Below are 20,777 nucleotides of genomic sequence, written 5' to 3'. Positions count from 1 at the left end.
TTGGCCGCTAGTGTGTATCTCCATTAACATCTAACACACACACACACACACACACACACACACACACTGAGGCGTACTTCCGATGCCCCGGCGATGATGGCCACCAGCCAAGAAAAGTGGAGTGCATTTCTTTCCTTTCCCTTCCCAGTTGTTGTTGTCTTTAAAGCCACAACTTGAGCTGGTTTAGGATCAGCTCTCGCTCGTCATTGTCCAAAATAAAAGCTCATTAAGGTAAATAATAACGTCGGTGATTGGTTGGAAAGAGAAGAGCTTTCAAAGTGAAATAGTGTCTTTTCTTCTCTGGATGGCTGCCTAAACGCTGTTCTGGGTATTGTAAGCAGCAAATACTTGGAGGGGCCTGCAGGCATTAATCACACTTAACTTGACATTACAGGACTTGTTTATTGGGGTGAGAGCCGCACGGCCCGTCGGGTCGCCACAAGGTCAAGGACGGGCTCCTTTCTGTGAATTTGTCGCGGCTCTTTTTAAACCTTTACCCAAAATCCTCCCACCGCGTTAACGCAAGTGTAACAGCTGTTTGGAAAAATGTTTACAAAGGTAACTGCACACCCGTGGGTTATATTTGGTTATAGTATATGGGTTATATATGCGTGCACTACATCAGGGGTGTCCAAAGTGCAGCGCGGAGGCCATTTGTGGCCTGTTGCTTGTTTTTTATTGGACGGTAGAACATTCTAAAAATATAATTTAACAACTTAACAAACTTAACATTTTTTTAAATTGAAAAATCATCAGTAATTTTACAAGAATAAAGTCAAAATATTAAGGGAAAAAAGTTGTAATCGAATGAGGAAAAGTCTGAATTTTACAATAAAACATAAAAAATAAAAAAGAATAAAGTTGTGATGTAAAAGTGTCAAAAGTTATAATAATACATTAGACGTTACCCATGCTGTAGAAAACGCTAAAATGCTAAAGCTACTTACCATTGAGAGACGTCTTGAAGTAACCTCGTTTCTTCAGAAACTTCAGACTGTCCAGTCTCTACTTCCGGATCGGATTCGGAATCCAACACATACGACTGTATATTAAAAGGCTGTTTTTGTGGGAACCACGAAATCCAAAGAAATCCAGGTGAATAGGTGCAGATTCTGGAAGTACATCAAGTTTTGTGTGTTGGTTATTGTGTGTAGTTGCTCTATAGGAGTCCAAAACTCAATTCAAAGGGCCGAAAAATGAGCATAAAAGGTCCCCTTTATGAGAAAAAATTTGATTCTAACTCCTTAGCATATGTACATGTTGCTTTACAAAACATGTGGAAAGTGTGAAAGTAGCATCCTTGTGGCCCTTGCTGGAAAACATGTGCAAGACATGACTAAAAACACAACAATTGACTGTTTGATTACAAGTATTAGCAACCAGATTGTGGGTAAATATCACACCTGTGTCAAATGTCCTCGTCTGCTCGCTTTCGGCCGTTTCCACCTGCTGCTCATCACCAATTAGTGGCGCTTTGGCCTCCTGACACAAAGAAAAAGAACCAAATAAAAAATGGAACCCAAAATAAGTAGAACAAAGCATAAAAACATAACAAAATAAACCAAACAATGTAACACCCAGACGGATGGTGTCCTGTCACCAACCTCCTGTCACCAGAGGTTAAAAGAATGAAAGGTGTGGGAATCGTGCGTTCATTCTCGCAGCAGGAATGTCAACAGAAATCGACAAGTGTTTGTCGACAAGGAAGATTCCACCCCCCGCCGCTACAAATGATGTCTTGATTTGTGTTGTTTATGATTTGCTGTTTTATTGTTCCGTATGGGTGACCACAGCAATAAAAATGTAGAACGGCGGAACCCGATTAAGTGTTCTTCTTATTGTCTTAAAGTTGACCTGGACATGTTTATGATTTTTTTTTTTTTTTAAAGATCCCCCATGTATTTTATGTACAGGACAAAATGTTCAAATATTTTGTATGATATTTTGTAATTATATAATGGCTTAGCTAAACGACGTAAAATACAAATATAGGGCATTCAGACCCTAATGACTAAAACATACAATATGACTGAATAATACAGACAACAAAGAAATATGATGTACTGGATTATGCAGATATAAAATGGTTATTTAATAATAATAATAATAATTAAATGTCAACATATGTGTAAGGGTGAAGGGACAACGTTGCACCTGTGCACCTTTTAAAACTAAAAATACCCAAGCCATAATATCTCCATTAGACATGTGCATGTAGCATTCAAAGAATGATTAGTCCGTGCCAGGACGCACACTCGTTACTTGTTATGGCGCGACCATTAGCTCTCAAGGTGACCCCTGCTTATTCAAAACCGCGGGTCCTTGACCTGGTGGATTATTTCCAGTGTTTGGTGAATTTTTTACCACAAATAATTGAAAGATTATTGCTAAAGAGGTACATGTCGATGTGACATAAACAATGCTAAAATGTTACAGTATCGCATGCTAGGTACAATGTATGTCTAGTCCTGTCACACCTATTTTAATTCTGGGAGAAAACACAAAAAAATAGCAATGCTGACAATGCTAATAGCTAGCATGCTAACAGTTAACATGCTAGCCAACTGAGTGTGTACATTGGAACATCTCTCCTTTCAGTAGATGGTTGCTCCACCAAGATAGGTACTATGAACGTAAAACCCATTTTATTTCAAGAGGAATCCCCCAAAATTTCAATGTTAATATGCTAATAGCTAACATGCTAACAGTTAATATGCTATTAACTTGCGTGGGTACATTGTGATAACATGGAAATATCTATGGCTTAGAAAGATGGTTACTAAAGTCCTAAGTCAGCACCCAAAAATGTCAACATTAATTATGCTAATAGTTAACATGCTAACAGTGCACATGCCATCAACTTGGGTGGATAGATTGTGACAGCATGGGAACCTCACTCACTTCAATTGAAGGTTGCTAAAGTGCTAAATCTCAAATGCTAAAATAGAAGTCGTAACATATGCGCTTATTTTATTTTTGGAAAAAAATACCAGTAGCTACCAATGCGCTAAATCCCAATGTGATACACAAAATGCTAAAGCTAATGCCTCACAGGGTAGATAAGTAATATGCACATAATTTCTTGACATCTACAGGATTTTAATTTTGGGAAAATGTCAATGCTAACAATGTTGCTAACTAGCATGCTAGCAACATGGAAGGGTAAAATGGGAACCTCTCCCGCTTCAATAGATGGTGAATCTCAATGCAAAATGTTCATTTTTAGCACTTCCTGTTTGTTGCGCTGACTTACTGTGTAAACTTTTGTCAGCAACTTATTGTTTTTCAAACATTTTTTCAACAATATGCTCACCAAAAAAAATCTAAAATAATAATCCATCTTTGTAATGACTTTTACTATTGACCACATGTCTCGCCAGCACTTGATTTATTGCATGTCATCTTATTGATGAGCAGTCTGCAAGAGTCCATCAGATGGGAATTGAAATCAATGTGTCATGTTATTAATTGCTGCTGGAACTTTCTTCCCGTCCTGTACGTGCCGTTCCAAAAGCCACAGAAATGATCGCAATTCCGACTTGGGAGCGTGTTCCCATCAACAATTATTGTCTTTCATCCACTTGGCAGGAAGTAATGAACGGCCCGTGTTTAACATTTGAGGTGCGCTCCCTCAAAAAAAATCCATGCCAACTCTGGCCAACATCAAATACTTGGACGTCTTCCCCTCGCCAAGGACGCAATTAATAATAATAATAATAAAAAAAAACCCAAAAAACATTCCAGTCCGTTGCTGGTTTCAAATGTCTGCAATATTTCCTTTGAAACAATCCTACTGGAAACATTTAGGGATTATTAACATGTGTGTCCGCTGAGGAAAAGCACAACTCAGCTCTGATGAGAAGCTCCAATAAATCAGCCCATTTATCAGGATGCAAATTCCTGGGAAAACGGCAACACACACACACACACACACACATGAACATCAGCGTCCAGGAGCCGTTCATAAAAAATAAAAAAAAAAATGCAATCATTGCTTTCAAGCCTTAATGTGAGGACTTCTGGGATTCGTACCTGACACTACCATGGAGGTGCTCGTTGCTGGACCCGCTAGCATGCATAAACAAACACACGGCAAAAATTATTATTATTATTATTACGCCAATCCCATCCGCCAATCAGTTCCAGCCAATCACTTAGCAGGGTGTGGTGAGTTTTTTGCTTTTTCATGTTAGTTTTTTTTCTAACTATTTCATCTTCCTTTCGGGGAATTTTCTTATTGTACTGATAGGTCTTTATTTCTATATTATTTTGACTTTTTTCCCATAATATTATAGCTTTTTTTCCCAATATAATTTCCCCCAAATTACAACTTTATTTTGTTTTGTTTTTGCCTCATACAATATTATTATGACATTTAATTCTTTATTTAATTTTATTTAATTTTTAAAAAATTATTCAACATCTCAACTTTATACTAAAATAAAATTTTTTCCTCCTATTTTTTAATTTTTTTAATTTCTGCCATTTTTCATGTTATATTTTTTTCTTTTGGAAAATGTTGTTCTCCTACTGTTCCCATAATACTATAACTTTTTCCCTAACTTGATTGTCCAAAAAGTACAACTTTAATTTGTTTGTTGTTTTGTTTGTTTGTTTTTCATAATGTTATAATATTAAAAAAAAACAAAAAAAAATGTCTGTAATATTTCAACTTTATGCTACTGAAATGAAATAAGTTTTCCTTATAATATTATGGTGTTATTCTCATAAAAGGACATTTTTTTCTCATTAAATTACAATTTTTTTCTGTTGATATTTTGACTTTATTTTTATTAAAATCGATTCTGATTCATCGATTTATTGAGTTTTCTTGTTATATTATTTATTATTATAACAAGAAATTGTTTTATTTATTTTTTTAATATTTTTTTATTTAATTTATTTATTATTATATTTTTAGAATGTGACATGGGCCAATAAAAAAGTAGCTACGGGCTGCAAATCAACCGAACCGCACTTTGGACACCAACCAAACTCAACTTGATGGCATACAAGTTGGAATTTTATTTTTAAAAAATTCTGGATGATCCACGGTGTGGCCTATACAGTCTGTATTATGTCTTATTTTCTCTTATTATGTCGAGTCTATTGGGTAATAGGAGTGTAAAGGTGACTATAGGGGTGTTATTTCATGTCGAGAGGGCTCTGATAATGTTAAAACCGTATTTAGGAAGTTCTACTGCGCTCAAACTACCAAAAAGCAGTCATTATTATTATTACTTGTTTTGTTTATAATTGATATTGCTGTTATTTTATTTTATTTCGTGGGTTACTTTCGAAATTAGGTGACATGTTTTCAAGCGATGTCGCCGTTTTGAGGCATGTCAACAATCGAACATGGCAGCTGCTTTGCCGCAACGGTATTATCGCCGCTGCTGTGTTTACATTTCCACCCACATTCCGACGTTTGTCACGGCGACGTAAGCATTTGATACTTAGCATCACGCTGCGTTTATGTAGCCGCCTAAGCCTTTTATTGCCGTCTGGCCTCTGGTCAGGCCTTTTTAGATGGAAGCACGTACTCACGCTGATAGATGTAATCCACCCCCGCACCGCTTAAAACCCGCCTTCATGCTTGTTGACTTCACAAGGCTCTGATGTCACAATGCACGGCCCCTTGAAGTGGACCCCCTCCAGCAATTTCATGCTGCCAGTGTTTGGAAGGTAGGCTAGAAATTGGAGTTTTATTGCTTTCTGGAAGCTTCCAGCTCCGTTTCTCATGCCGTCTCATGTGAACGCCTGAAATGCTGCTAATCTGCTGCACTTAGGCAAGATTCACGGGGGAGACCATCAGCTTCTCGGCAGGGGGGGGACGAACTTCAAAGACGCCAATGTTAGCAGCTTCTTTTGGCTTTAACTACAAACATGACGGTCGTAGTTTTCTACCGGAGGCCCACAAAACTTCGCACCCAAGTCCACAGTTTGACCTGCGGGTCAAATACGACGACGCAGATCAGCCCGTCGATCCGTACCAAGCAACCTAGGGGGGGGGGGGTTGTTTACAAAAGGAACCAGTGTGACGGAGCGGGACGGAGATGCTAGCTTTCCATGACAAGTCTTGACTGGTGTTTTTGCAGTAGGTGTTTAAAAACAGAAGAGCACTCCTGCCAAAAATAAAGGATCTTTGACTTGTATTTTTGCATTATGTTCTTAAAAACGGCAGAGCAGTTCTGTCATATAAAGGATCTTTGACAAATGTTTTTCCAGTGAGGCCTTGAAACCGGTTGAGCACTCCTCATATAAAGGATCTTTGACTAGTATTTTTACATGATGTCCTGAAAACCAGCAGAGCACTCCTGTCATATATAAAGGATCTTTAGACTAGTATTTTTACATTATGTTCTTAAAACCGGTTGAGCACTCCTGCTATATATTAAGGATCTTTGACTAGTATTTTTACATTATGTCCTTAAAACTGGCAGAGCACTCCTCTCATATAAAGGATCTTTGACTAATGTTTTTTCCAGTGAGGCCTTGAAACCGGTTGAGCACTCCTGCCATATATAAAGGATCTTTGACTAGTATTTTTACATTATGTCCTGAAAACCGGAAGAGCACTCTTGTCATATAAAGGATCTTTGACGAGTGTTTTTCCAGTGAGTCCTTGAAACCGGTTGAGCACTCCTGCCATATATAAAGGATCTTTGACTAGTATTTTTACATTATGTCCTTCAACCGGAAGAGCACTCCTACCATATATAAAGGATCTTCGACTAGCATTTTTGCATTATGTCCTTAAAACCGGCAGAGCAGTTCTGTCATATAAAGGATCTTTGACAAATGTTTTTCCAGTGAGTCCTTGAAATCGGTTGAGCACTCCTGCCATATATAAAGGATCTTTGACTAGTATTTTTACATTATGTCCTTAAAATTGGCAGAGCACTCCTTTCATATATAAAGGATCTTTGACTAGTATTTTTACATTATGTCCTTAAAACTGGAAGAGAACTCCTGCCATATATAAAGGATCTTTGACGAGTATTTTTACATTATGTCCTTAAAACCGGCAGGGCACTCCTGTCATATATAAAGGATCTTTGACTAGTATTTTTATATTATGTCCATAAAACCGGCAGAGCACTCCGTCATATATGTATAGGATCTTTGACTAGTATTTTTACTTTATGTCCTTAAAACTGGCAGGGCACTCCTGTCATATATAAAGGATCTTTGACTGGTATTTTTATATTATGTCCATAAAACCGGCAGAGCACTCCGTCATATATATATAGGATCTTTGACTAGTATTTTTACTTTATGTCCTGAAAAGCGGCAGAGCACTCCTGTCACATAAAGGATCTTTGATAAGTATTTTTGCTATTATTTCTGAAAACCAGCAGAGCGCCCCTGTTTGTAGAGGATCTTCATGAGTCTCTGATGAGTATTTTTGCCCACGCTCCCTAAAAACAGCAGAGCAAGCGCACCACTCATAATATAAATGATCTTTGAGTAGTGTCTAGTGATGAGTGTCATATAGAGGATCTTTGAAACCAGCAGAGCACTCATGTCATATAAAGAATCTTTGACTCACATTCTTGCATTTGCTCCGGAAAAACAGTGGAGTGCACCTTCCATATTATAAAGGATCTTTGACTGGCGGCCTACTCCTGTCATACAGTATAAAGGATCTTTGACTAGTGTTTTTTGCAGTAGGTGCTTAAAAACAGAGCAGAGCACTCGTGTTGCATAGAAGATCTTTGATGCTTGCTAAATGGAGGTAACTTGACATCTCAAAGTCAAACGTTTGTGTGACGTTTGAGGCGTAGTTTTCCCTTGAAAGTTGGATATCAAGTTCTATACATCGGTGATGACGAAATATACGACATGACCTAAGTGCGTTCTAAGATTGCTAGCAAGATGAGCTTAGCCGTCAGGACTAAAACAAACAAACACCGGCTTACTCGAGGTCAGCGCTTGTACGCAATGGGTGGGATATTTGCGACGAGCCGGCAGTGTCAAATGCATCATTAGCGTTTGCTATATTTTCCTGGATGTAACGTGCGATCAGGCAAAGACATTCAACCGCGTCAGTCGGCCCATCAGTCAGCAAGCCGAGTCGGAGGAGACGCCATTAGCATAGCTGCGCGATAACGACAAAGCGCACAAAGCGAAGTGGTGACGCGCAGCTGGAAGGCTCGGAATCGACACACGGCGACTCCACTCGGGTATTTTAAGCAGGACGTCTTCATTCCTTCCAAGCGACGTGACCGATCATCTTGCATTGGCTACGCTCGGGAAGCGGCGTGACCCCCCGGGCCCCCGCCCCATCCTTCCACCCTCCGAAGCTGGCTACTAGCGCATCCTTTAAGCAGGCTTGACCGAGCCAAAGTCACACACTCCACGGTCGCGCCCTGAGCGGACGCATTTGAGATGTGACAGCGCGATCAATTCCCATGATTGATGATCCACTCCCGGAGGAAACATGAGAAAGTATCAGGAATGTTTAGCGGTGTGGATCTTCTTCATATCTGTCCATCTAGCTAATTCAGCTAGCTAGCTAACTAGCAAACAATCTATCAAAGCTGGGGTGTCCAAAGTCTGGCCCGGGTGCCAGCTGTTTTTTATTCTAAAAATAGAATTTAACAATAAAAAACTTGTATGTTCTTGGCCATGTTGAACGTGTTTGGAACATGTCAGCACGCGCTGAGCAGGGACCTCCTGCAGGGACGCGTGGGACAACATGAGCGCTTCGTGCTGGGTTGGTGCGGGCCCCCCCACTGTCACCGGAGCCCCAGCGGGGGTTCCTGGATGGCACCGCGGTCCATCTGGCAAAATCAGTCAAACGGCCAGCGCCGAGGTTCTGTCTCCACGGGGGTCAGTCGCTGTCTGGACGGCCTTTGAGAGAGCGGTCTTGTCTTGCTACTGGGCAGTCCGTCCAAGTATAGCCTACTGTCCTCTTTAGCACTAGCGGGCTAAAGGCCGTGACCTTGAAAGCAGGAAAGTCTTCATCACGGCTAAACAGCTACTTGTTTGCACCTTCCACACCTCTAAACTTCAGGTAGTACAACTCACAGGCCAGTACTTTGTTATTTGGATCGTACCATAAGCTACTACTTTGATACATACGCAGAAGAAATAACTATACAACTAAACTACACTGATAAAAAGTAGACGACTATAGTGGTAACTATAGTTACTATAGTAACTATAGTAACCATAGCAGCTATAATAATAATAATTTAATAATAATATTACAGATGTTTTTACCAACTGATTGGAAAACTAATAGAACTACACTCAAGATAATGAAATATATTATAAACGGGAAAATGAAATAATTATGGATGCCAAAAAAATGTTGTACACATTTTTTTTACAGTTTTATATTTGGATTTAGACAACTAATATACCTACACAAAATATCATTAAATATATTATGAATATGAAAAGACAATAGTGCAAAATAATATTATTATGGTAAACTATTAGGTAATACTCAATATTATACTAAAAAATAAAAATAAGGCCACTGTGTTAATTTAATTACATAATATTTTTTTCAAAAAATAATCAAAGGGTACTTCTACTAATCATAACAATAAATATAATGATAAAATAAAAATAAAAAATAAACAAATTCAATAAAATTCAGTAATTAGTATTTGACTATTTTTTAATGTTATTATTATATAATTATATTGAGAATAATAGTATAATAATATTATTATAATTATTATTTTTAATATATTATTATTTACATTGTCCAACATGCCCACTAAAGGTAATGAAATATATGATAAAAAATACAGTCATGCAAAATTATATCATAATGTTGTCAACACTAAATATTGTAATTGTAATAATAAAATAAAATGTCTTAAAATGTCATAAAATAATAATAATGTCATTTAAAAAATAGGATATTTAATGTCATATATTATTATATTAATATATATATATATATATATAAATGTATTATTATTATATATATATAATATTCAGAAAATAATTTTTAAAAATGGGTATTGTCCAAGTTTTTATGACGTTATTTTTGTCCATTTAAAACTCCCACTTTAGATTTGCTCACATTTTTGGCAATAAACAGAAATATGATCGTCCGCAGATGCAAAAATTGCTTGTAATTTTCAATCTGTGTGCAATTGAGGCCCGAGGCCCACAATTAATTAGCAAAGAAAGCGGAAAGGTTGGTCTTCCAAAGTGGCTCCAGATGTAGCGGCGGCGTGCGCTAACACCAACTAGCGTGCACGTTGTGATCCAAGCGGCCATCATCATTACCCCGAAAGAAAACAACATCAACACCCCTCCTGGTACGCTGGAGACAGGCGAGGGTGGGCCACGTCCGTCTCGGCTAATGATGAATTTCCTTTGGCACGGCAAATACTTCCTACTTACAACAATTCCAACATTTTATTTCCACTTCAACACGGAGGAGATCCCCCTCGGAGTGGACCCGCTCCAGTCCATATGCTCTTGATTTCAGATCGCATGGCTTTTTTATTATGATTATTAATTCGGCCGGCCATCTGGTGCTGGCCGAGTCACCGGCAGGTCAAACAGCACTTCTACTAAACATCACTTACAGCCGGGCCGGAACAAAACACCGCTCCGCTAGAACCGGGATGAGAGATCAGAATCCACCCTGGTTCCACTCGTCCATCACGTTTCAAGCATTCACGACTCGCTAGAAATACCATCAAATATCCGCACATTGTCACCATTACTGACCTATATTTATGTATCACTTTCACTGGAGGTTACCCAGCATGCCTTGCGGGTTATTCATTCATTTTCTACCGCTTTTTCCTCACAAGGGTCGCGGGGGTGCTGGAGCCTATCCCAGCTGTCTTCGGGCGAGAGGCGGGGTACACCCTGGACTGGTGGGCCAGCCAATCACAGGGCACATATAGACAAACAACCATTCACACTCACATTCATACCTATGGACAATTTGGAGGGACTAATTAACCTAGCATGTTTTTGGAATGTGGGAGGAAACCGGAGTACCCGGAGAAAACCCACGCATGCACGGGGAGAACATGCCAACTCCACACAGAGATGGCCGAAGGTGAAGGGTGGAATTGAACCCTGGTCTCCTAGCTGTGAGGTCTGCGCGCTAACCACTTGACTGCCTTGCGGGTTATACATGTATATAAAATGGCATTGTTTTAGTGTGTGAGGGTTTATTTTGATACCTTCATAGCCCGCGTGGTGCTGCTACACGGCTTTATGACCTCTTGTGTCAAAATAAACATCTTGTTCAATTCCTCGCCATTTTTCAGACATAACCCACAAAGTGACACATCAGCGTTACATCTGAGAATTGGCTTTTTCTAGTTGAAGTTCAGAGCGTTTTATTACTTTAATAGAACATATTAAAGGGCGGCACGGCGGTCGAGTGGTTAGCGCGCAGACCTCACAGCTAGGAGACCAGGGGTTCAATTCCACCCTCGGCCATGTTCTCCCCGTGCATACGTGGGTTTTCTCCGGGTACTCCGGTTTCCTCCCACATTCCAAAAACATGCTAGGTTAATTGGCGACTCCAAATTGTCCATAGGTATGAATGTGAGTGTGAATGGTTGTTTGTCTATATGTGCCCTGTGATTGGCTGGCCACCAGTCCAGGGTGTACCCCGCCTCTTGCCCGAAGACAGCTGGGATAGGCTCCAGCATCCCCCGTGACCCTCGTGAGGAAAAAGCAGTAGAAAATGAATGAATGTTCCATTTAGAGGGACTGCACAGCGGACGAGTGGTTAGCGCGCAGATCTCACAGCTAGGAGACCGGGGTTCAATTCCACCCTCGGCCATGTTCTCCCCGTGCATGCGTGGTTTTTCTCCGGGTACTCCGGTTTCCTCCCAACATTCCAAAAACATGCTAGGTTAATTAGCGACTCCAAATTGTCCATAGGTATGAATGTGAGTGTGAATGGTTGTTTGTCTATATGTGCCCTGTGATTGGCTGGCCACCAGTCCAGGGTGTACCCCGCCTCTTGCCCGAAGACAGCTGGGATAGGCTCCAGCATCCCCCCCCGACCCTTGTGAGGAAAAAATGTTCCATTTAGAGGGGCTGCACAGCGGTCGAGTGGTTAGCGCGCAGACCTCACAGCTAGGAGACAAGGGTTCAATTCCACCCTCAGCCATCTCTGTGTGTAGTTTGCATGTTTTCCCCATGCATGCGTGGGTTTTTCTCCAGGTACTCCCACATTCCAAAAAAAACATGCTAGGTTAATTAGCGACTCCAAATTGTCCATAGGTATGAATGTGAGTGTGAATGGTTGTTTGTCTATATGTGCCCTGTGATTGGCTGGCCCACCAGTCCAGGGTGTACCCCGCCTCTCTCACCCAAAAGACAGCTGGGATAGGCTCCAGCACCCCCAGAACATACTAATATATGTATATACTGTAAATATATGTGTATGATATGTAGTTCTACTGGCATACACATAAATACCACACGTCCTCCACATGCTGATCACCTGATTCAAATGCTATTATTTCCAATATTAGTGGGATTCATGTTCAACCTTTCCACTTAATGTAATGGGACCCCGCCCCGATAAACGATGTGTTTTTTCCGAGGTGTGTGATAGGAGAGGAACATCACGTGGATGACTTTACCAGCAGCCTGACAAAGGCGGTAAAAGAGTCAAGGTGTCAAACAGGTGCAGTGAAAGACGAGAGCGGGACGAATAAAACCCGAGCGGGAGGCAGGCGCGGAGAAGTCCAACAAAGACGTTTAAGCGGCTCTAAAAGCCGACTTCTCTCGCTCGTAAATCGCGAGTCGTTAAGGACGCCGGGACGCCTCCTGGCACCCACTTCAAACGAGCGCACGGGTTCCGCACGTTAGCTTTTCGGGGGACGGACGAGGGGGGTTACGATGCAGCCGCTGCGCCTCTGCGCCTCCACATCTGGCTGGTTGCAGGGCCTGCGCCCCAAATTGAGACTTTGTGTCTTCTTGTGACATCTTTATGAAGGCTCGCCGCTGCCCCCGCCGGGACGTCTCGCCGCGTTGCTCGCTATAAACCTTGCAATCACCCCCCCCCCCCCCCTCCTGCGCCCCACCCCCTCACTCACCCCTGACATGGTGAAAAGTTCATGCGAAACATTTGGAGCAAAGAAGCTTTCCATCTTATAGGAGCTGTGAAAATGGGTATTAAACCCGCGCACCTTTGAGTGTGGATGACTCTATTTGGTCTTCGCTGATTTATGAGCTGGTCAGGAAGTGCCTCTTAAAGCCATGAGTCGAGAACCCCAGAGGAGCTTCCATCCAAGGGGGGGGCGGGGGAGTGCTGACCCGTGCACACACCTCCATGGTGGCCACACCCTCGGCACAGAAACCTGAACAGAAACATCGGGAACAGGTGCATTAAAAAAAACAGTAAACCATCCCAGTCACAGATGGACCGTCTGACTTCGGGGGTACACCCCAAACCGGTCGCCAGTCGGACTTCCAGATCCACTAAATCGGTTAAAAGTGCCATATTATGCTCTTAAGAAGCTGCCAATCATAAAAAATGGGGCCTCTTTGTGGGGCGGCGTGCAGACTGCAGGTGACAGGATGTGTCAAGATGGCGGCGAGGATGACGGACAGGTTCATTGCCGCAGAGGGGCAGGGTCACACGGGGTCCTTGTCACTTCAAGACAATGAAGATCAGTCCCCACCTCCTCCCGTTGGAGTCCTTGGGGCATGGCGCCATGGCCATGGCCATGGGCATGTGACATTCACGTGCACGGTCTGGCATGCATGCCCTGGAAGCGGGGGGAATGGGGGGGTAGAGAAATGGAGGGTGAAATAAATCATGGCAATTACGAGCTGCTGGCTCGCTAGCGACGGGTCGCCCTCGCCTTTCAAGGTCAAGGTGCGTCCCCGGCGCCCTCATCCAACATGGCGAATGCTAAAAGTCCAGCTTGTTGTCTGTGTAGCATTGTGAGGTCTTCGCCATCGTCTGCCAGGGATGGCGGGTGGGGGTGTGGGGGTGGGGGTGGGGTGCAGGACAGGGGAAATTGGTGTAATGAATTTAGGGCGCTCATGCTCGCTGAGGCGAGCCTCCCTCGGCTGCTCGCAGCCATTAATCTTCCGCACTCTGTCAGAGCAAAATGTGCCCACAATAGGCAAAGGGGGGGCTTAAATTGACTACCAATTACGCGCCTGTGAATAAAGGATGTGGGGAGAGGAATGGGGGGGGGAAGTGAGGGATGGGGGGGGGGGGCACAATATGGTTCAGCAGTAACGTTTATTTTAACCGAGCGAGGAAGCGTGAAGGCCTGCAGAGAGCATGTGTGTGTGCTCAAGTGGGAAGAATCTGGGCTGGGGGGGTGGGGGGGGGGGCGGCAATGGGAGGGGTATGCCGCCATCGGGTGTTTACAAGCTGCAGTGGGCTTTTTTTTTTGTGGAATACACAACTTTTAAAGGGTTTAACACCGCACCATTACTACTACTTTACTACATTTACATTTACATTTACTACATTACTACAACTTTTTGGAAGTACAAACCGAAGTACAGCGTTCCCTCGTTTATCACAATAGATAGGTTCCCAAAATAGCCTCATCCGAGCGCGATTCAGCTGTAGCGTTTTTGTATCCTTGTTAAAACATAACGGTCCTGTTGTCGTATTTTCCTCACAATGGGGAGCTCCTTTAGTTTCTTCTATTGTTTACAGTATTAGCGGTTAGCAAGCAGCTCACACGGTTAGCAAGACTGCTAGCCATGACCGCAACAGGAGACGGCACAAAGGGGATTGATTGACAGTGACAGAATAGAGAGTCACTACCACTTTGCTAACAAAACTACAACACTTAACCTCCCACACTGAAATCCTTCTTAAAGGGCCAGGCTCAGCAATGTAACAGCATTAAAAAAAAACACTAAAATTGACAAAAAAAATCTGCAACACAGCAAATCCACGAATGGTGATCTACCTAAAAATGTATTTATTATTTATTATTTTGTATTTACTATTTTCCACACTCAAACACACACAATGTAACTGCACCATGCAGGGTATCAAAATGAACACTTCCACAACAAATGTACATGCAAAAACATACTATTTATAGAACTATATAACCCACAAAACATGCTGGGTAGCCTCCCCAGCATGCTTTGCGGGTCATAAAGTCAAGTAAAATGTCCTCCTGCTTTTGTTTCAACTTTTGTCAAAGCACCATTAAAAAGTCATTTTAAGTGTAGAAGTCTTATAAAGAGAATAAAGTCATTTGTTAGCATGAGTAGCGTGATTAGCATACCGGCAGCCCAACATGACGAGCGCTAACCCCATTGGACTCGATTCCGTTGACGTAAAGCTTGTTCGTCGGAGCGCTACAAGGAGAAGCGGGAAGAAAAAAGTTGGCGAGAAAGGAAATAAATCAAGCGCTGAGTTGGATGATGAAGAGGATGAAGAGGATGAAGAGGATGAAGAGGATGTGAAGTATGCGCATTTCAGGCTTCCAAGGAAAACCTTCCTCGCGCCAGCGAAACCTTCCAAAGTGCTCACTCGGACACATCTGTGTGCAGGAATGCCAGGAATGTTTGGAATGTGGTAATTGATTGACAGCACACGGTACACAGTACACGGTTTTATCTCCACGTGGGCCACAAGGCTTGCATAGACGCGGAATTACACGATTTCACCACCAGGTGACTCTGGGATTCAGGAGACAAACCCAAAAGCATGCCTGGTGGGATACATTGTGGTGGTCCACCTTGGATTTGTACATATATACTCTTATACATATCAATTTATTTATTTATTTAGTTAGTTAGCTAGTTTTTTTATTTATTCATATTAATTATCTGTACCAATATATTTATTTAGTTTTTTTATTTATTCATATTAATTATCTGTACCAATATATTTATTTAGTTTTTTTTATTTATTCATATTAATTATCTGTACCAATATATTTATTTAGTTTTTTTATTTATTCATATTAATTATCTGTACCAATATATTTATTTAGTTTTTTTATTTATTCATATTAATTATTTGTACCAATATATTTATTTCGTTTTTTTATTTATTCATATTAATTATCTGTACCAATATATTTATTTCGTTTTTTTATTTATTCATATTAATTATCTGGACCAATATAGTTATTTAGTTTTTTTATTCATATTAATTATCTGTACCAATATATTTATGTAGGTTTTTTTATTTATTCATATTAATCATCTGTACCAATATATTTATTTAGTTTTTTTATTTATTCATATTAATTATCTGTACCAATAATTATCGGCCCAATAATATATAAAAATGCGATATCAAAAAATAAATAAATTCCGATACCGATATCACAACTGATATCGGTATCGGATTTTTTCCCGATCATGAAAACCGATATTTAAGAAAAATGCCGCATATGACATATATATGTGTTAAATTTAGAGGTGGACAATATCGGCATATCAGTTTTGGGCAAAAAAAAAGCCAATATTGGACATCCTTAATATACATAAACATATAAAAGCTTTATAAACATCAAATAATATGATATATTATTATCTCGTGATAATACCACGTTAGAAAGAGAAACGTTGTTGTATTAAACATATTAATGTTTAACAAGGCAGTTTTCCGCTTCTGTATAATATAGACTTTAATTTAAGAAATTTAAGAAAAATCAAATAAATTCCTGCTAAGATATTGTTATATATTTTAATTCATGTATATTTGTTTTAATTCATTTTCATGTAAAAACAATCAAATAGAATAGTCATTTTTCAAAATGACTCGTATTAACTGCTATAGAAGTACAATATGCATGTTAATGCATGTTCAAATGAAATAAAACCATTACCATTACCATTACAATAAGATATATCATTATTATTGTTATTATTATATGGTAAAATATATTATACATATATTGTAAATGATGTGATATGACAGTAATAAGCATTGCTGTGTCAACACAAGGTAAAGATGTAGATGGCCTTATGTGGATTTTTTTCAAACAAAAAGTTTCATTTTGTTGCAAAATATATATTTTTTTAAAACAAAGTTATTTTTTTTTCAAAATAAAACCACACTAATTTAGTAAAAATAATTATTATTCTAGACTATTTAGAAAAAGTGCAATTGTAGGCTCCTTAGAAGCTTTGGAATGATTTGTCTCCAAGACAAAGTGGAAAGCTGTTTAACAACAACAACAAAGTGTGTAAAGTGTGTGTGTAAAGTGTGTGTGTAAAGTGTGTGTGTGTGTGTGTTGGGGCGGGGGCGGGGCAGATGGACCACCTTCCTTCTGGGTGGGAAGAAAATAAAAGGCGTGAAGGACGGCCAACTGCTCGAGGTCACGCAAGGGTTGCGCTCGCCACTTGAAAGAAAGAAAAAGACGCGCACGCACGCACGCACACACGCACGCACGCGGCGAAGGCCCAACGCAAACATTATTAACAAAACAAACACGCTGACTGACGCCGCAAACACAACGTCAACATTTGTGGCTCACAGCTTCCTCTCCAATGATCACGCCATCGGGTCATCACTCCTATTGATCTTCTATCAACGCGCGTCTTGTAGCGTACGTCTGTACACATGACGCCTCAGATTTGCTAACCGTGGCGGAGTAGCACTTTTCGGCAAGATGACAAATACGACATTTATACTACATACTGTACATCACAGTACTTTACCGCACTGTAACACTTTATACTCACTACGTTTCAGTACCTTTCATTTAGACACCTTGCTGCCGACTCTCCCTGTCCTTACACTATTGCGTGAGGCAGTAGGGCCCATGACCCCATGTCAAAATGTGTTTCTCATCTCGCTAAACAATATATCATATCATATGTTTAATATATGACATAACTGTTAGCTTACTTTGACTTCAAAGTTTCAAAGTAAAAGTGTGTAATATGTAATATTAAACGGGCCTATGTATACAGAACAGTTATCAAGAAATACATCTAAATCATGTAAGTTAAAGTATGTTTAAATATTTTTAAATATAATTATGTATTTTTATTTAAAAGTTGCAAGTAAAAATGTGTTTTTGTTTAAATAACCTATCACACAATATTTAAAATAATCATTATTTAAATACATCTTTTGAGTGTTAAATAATTATTTGATTTATATTTAAAAGTAAAAATGTGTTTTTATTTTAAAAAGTATAATACTCAGAATATTTAAACATAAATTATATTATTTTTATTTAAAAATTGCAAGTACATTTAAATCATGTAAATTAAAGTATGTTTAAATATTTTTAAATATAATTATGTATTTTTATTTAAAAGTTGCAAGTAAGAATGTGTTTTTGTTTCAATAACCTATCACACAATATTTAAAATAATCATTATTTAAATACATCTTTTTGAGTGTTCAATAATTATTTGATTTGTACTTAAAATTTTTCAAAGTAAAACTGTGTTTTATTTAAAAAATATATAATTCTCAGAATATTATAAATATGAATTCTTTTATTTTTATTTAAAAGTTGACAAATAAAACAAATTAAATACTTAAATGTTAATTTTTTCATGTTATAAAACAATTATTTTCTTGAAATATGCAAATGTACATATATAAAATAATATATAACATAATACAAATATATCATATATATTTTGAATAATTATTTAAATGTTATTTAAAATTGGACAAGCATGTATTTAATGTAGATAACTAATTAACAGTTTAATATTCATACATAATTTTTAGAATAATAATGATTTATTTGGATTTAAAAGTTACCCAGTAAAAAATATTTTTTTATGTTTTTTTTTTAATTGTCCACATGTGAGAGCTTTCCTGAAGAAGGATGTGGTAGAAACAATATAATATAAAATAAAGCAACGTGCTTTCACACAGACCTGCAAAAAAATGGTTTGCATACCTTGGCGATAGCATAGCAAGATTAGCATAGCAAGAATTTATTAGTAATGCTATTAGTAATATGAAGTAATATCATAGCGTACCTACACGTACTCTTGCCATTCACCACTTAGCATCTTATTGTTTAAATCTTTGCTAGCGTGTTTTCATGTATTTTTATTGAGGTCAGCTAGCTATTCTTTTTACACTTAAGAAAGCGAAAGTGTTACGTGGTGATGACGGCTACAATTTGACCCTGAAACATGATCAGCGAGTGGTTATGATTATGGATTATGGATATTTCCTGCTGGATCAATGAGTTTGTAAAGAAAGAAAAGTGTGTTGAGGTTCGGGTGCAGGCCGCAGACGTGGGAGACAATATGGCGGCAGGGAGGCGTGTGGGAGAGACATCAATCTTTCACTAATTCCTTCAAGTGTGAAAGGGTCCTCCGGGTGTCAGCCAAAGCGGGAAGACGGTGTCCGCCGCTGCTATTGACGAGGGGAGGCCGACACCCCCGGAAGGCCGAGCAGATGGCGACAGTATTGTCCCGACAAAGGCGTCTAATTAGGAGCACAATGCGGGGGGAAAGGTGGTGCAAAGCAGGAGGGAACGGCCTCCTCCTCTGCAAACACACACACACACGTAACACACCCCCCCCCCCCACCCCCCTGGCAGTAATATGGGGGCTATGACTTTATTACCCCTCATTAACACAAATTAGACCACTTCAGCCCCCCCTTCGGTGGTCATGACAAATTGAATTAAGTGTTTGGAAACAAGTCAGCTCCACCGGCCAGGCGGCGGCCATATTGCAGTGACATTCATTGCTATGTGTGTGTGTGTTTGTGTGTGTGTGTGTGTGTGTGTGTGCTATTATGTGGCGGTAGGAGGAGTTTTTTTAGAGGCGGTGAATTCCTTTGGAAGTAACGTCAACACTCCTGTTAAGTTGAGTTAACCGAGGCATTAAACGCACCAGCAGATGTTTCCATTCAAGAAAAAAAAGGCTTCCAGTAGAAATACACAAAACATAACAAGGTTATTGTATTATTCTAATACAAATATCAAATCAATCATTGTGCTCATCAGTGATACTGAATAATTGTATTGTTATTGTAAAACCCCACATGTACAGAAAAATAGGAAATAAGTAATGCTAGCCACTTGTTGCTTGTCAATACATGCAATATGTCATTACAAACGGTAGTTTCAATAAGTAGAAACACCTTTTTATACTTTTCAAATATGTCTAAAAATTCTAGAACCCGTGCTGTAATTGTTGTAAATACACATTTTTTATTGATTTGTCTGTTTTTCTACTGTACCTGATGTTTGCAGGTGACGAGGAAGCAGATGGCCACTTGTTAGCATCCAGGGTAAACAAGCTAATCATCTAGCTACTGCTACTATGACGACATAGCTAATTAACTGTCTCCTCAAGTGGTTTATTTAAAAAGGACAAACCTCTAACAGGAAAATTAATTACAAAAATTAATAGTTTATGTAGTTGTGATTTTCTAAAACGCCAAAAATGCTAAATAGGTTGACTTTGTCTTTGTTCATTGTTTCACAAAGCAGAGACGGATAAAAACATGCACACGTGCGTCAAGGATTACACCCCGCCCCCCTCTCAGCTCTGTGACAGTGACGTCTTGATTACACGGACAACGGTGGTACAATGCTGACACCCTGCGGCAGATTTGAGTATTACATATAATTTGAATTCCACTTAAATCCTTCATGGATTTTTGCAAACTGACATATATGGTGCCCATGTTATAATTTATGTTGCTGTTTTACACGTTTTTAAATGTATGTTTTTTTAAAAAAATCATTGTTCAATCTTACATTATTTCAATTTGTATAATTAATTCCCACGGCAGGCTAATTTACATAATTTATCGTGGAAAAATCCCAGTTACTTTAAGATTAAGATATGCCTTTATTCGTCCCTCATTGGGGAAATTTGTATTG

General features: G+C 39.5%; 1 long non-coding RNA gene across 1 annotated transcript in view; it reads right to left on the bottom strand.

Moving 5' to 3' along the window:
• LOC131112547 (uncharacterized) overlaps nucleotides 1–20,387 on the bottom strand; it is a 65,503-nt gene extending 45,116 nt beyond the window's left edge. Inside the window, exons 1-4 of the long non-coding RNA XR_009121401.1 lie at nucleotides 20,129–20,387; nucleotides 13,146–13,316; nucleotides 1,404–1,482; nucleotides 948–1,112 (exon numbers count right to left, since the gene is read on the bottom strand). This is a non-coding gene — a long non-coding RNA (uncharacterized LOC131112547). The remainder of the gene's footprint in view (nucleotides 1–947; nucleotides 1,113–1,403; nucleotides 1,483–13,145; nucleotides 13,317–20,128) is intronic.
• Between the last annotated feature and the right edge of the window lie 390 nt (nucleotides 20,388–20,777).

This window comes from Doryrhamphus excisus, chromosome 2 (genome assembly GCF_030265055.1).
Source record: "Doryrhamphus excisus isolate RoL2022-K1 chromosome 2, RoL_Dexc_1.0, whole genome shotgun sequence".
NCBI lineage: Eukaryota > Metazoa > Chordata > Actinopteri > Syngnathiformes > Syngnathidae > Doryrhamphus > Doryrhamphus excisus.
This window is presented reverse-complemented; position numbering and strand designations above follow the sequence as displayed.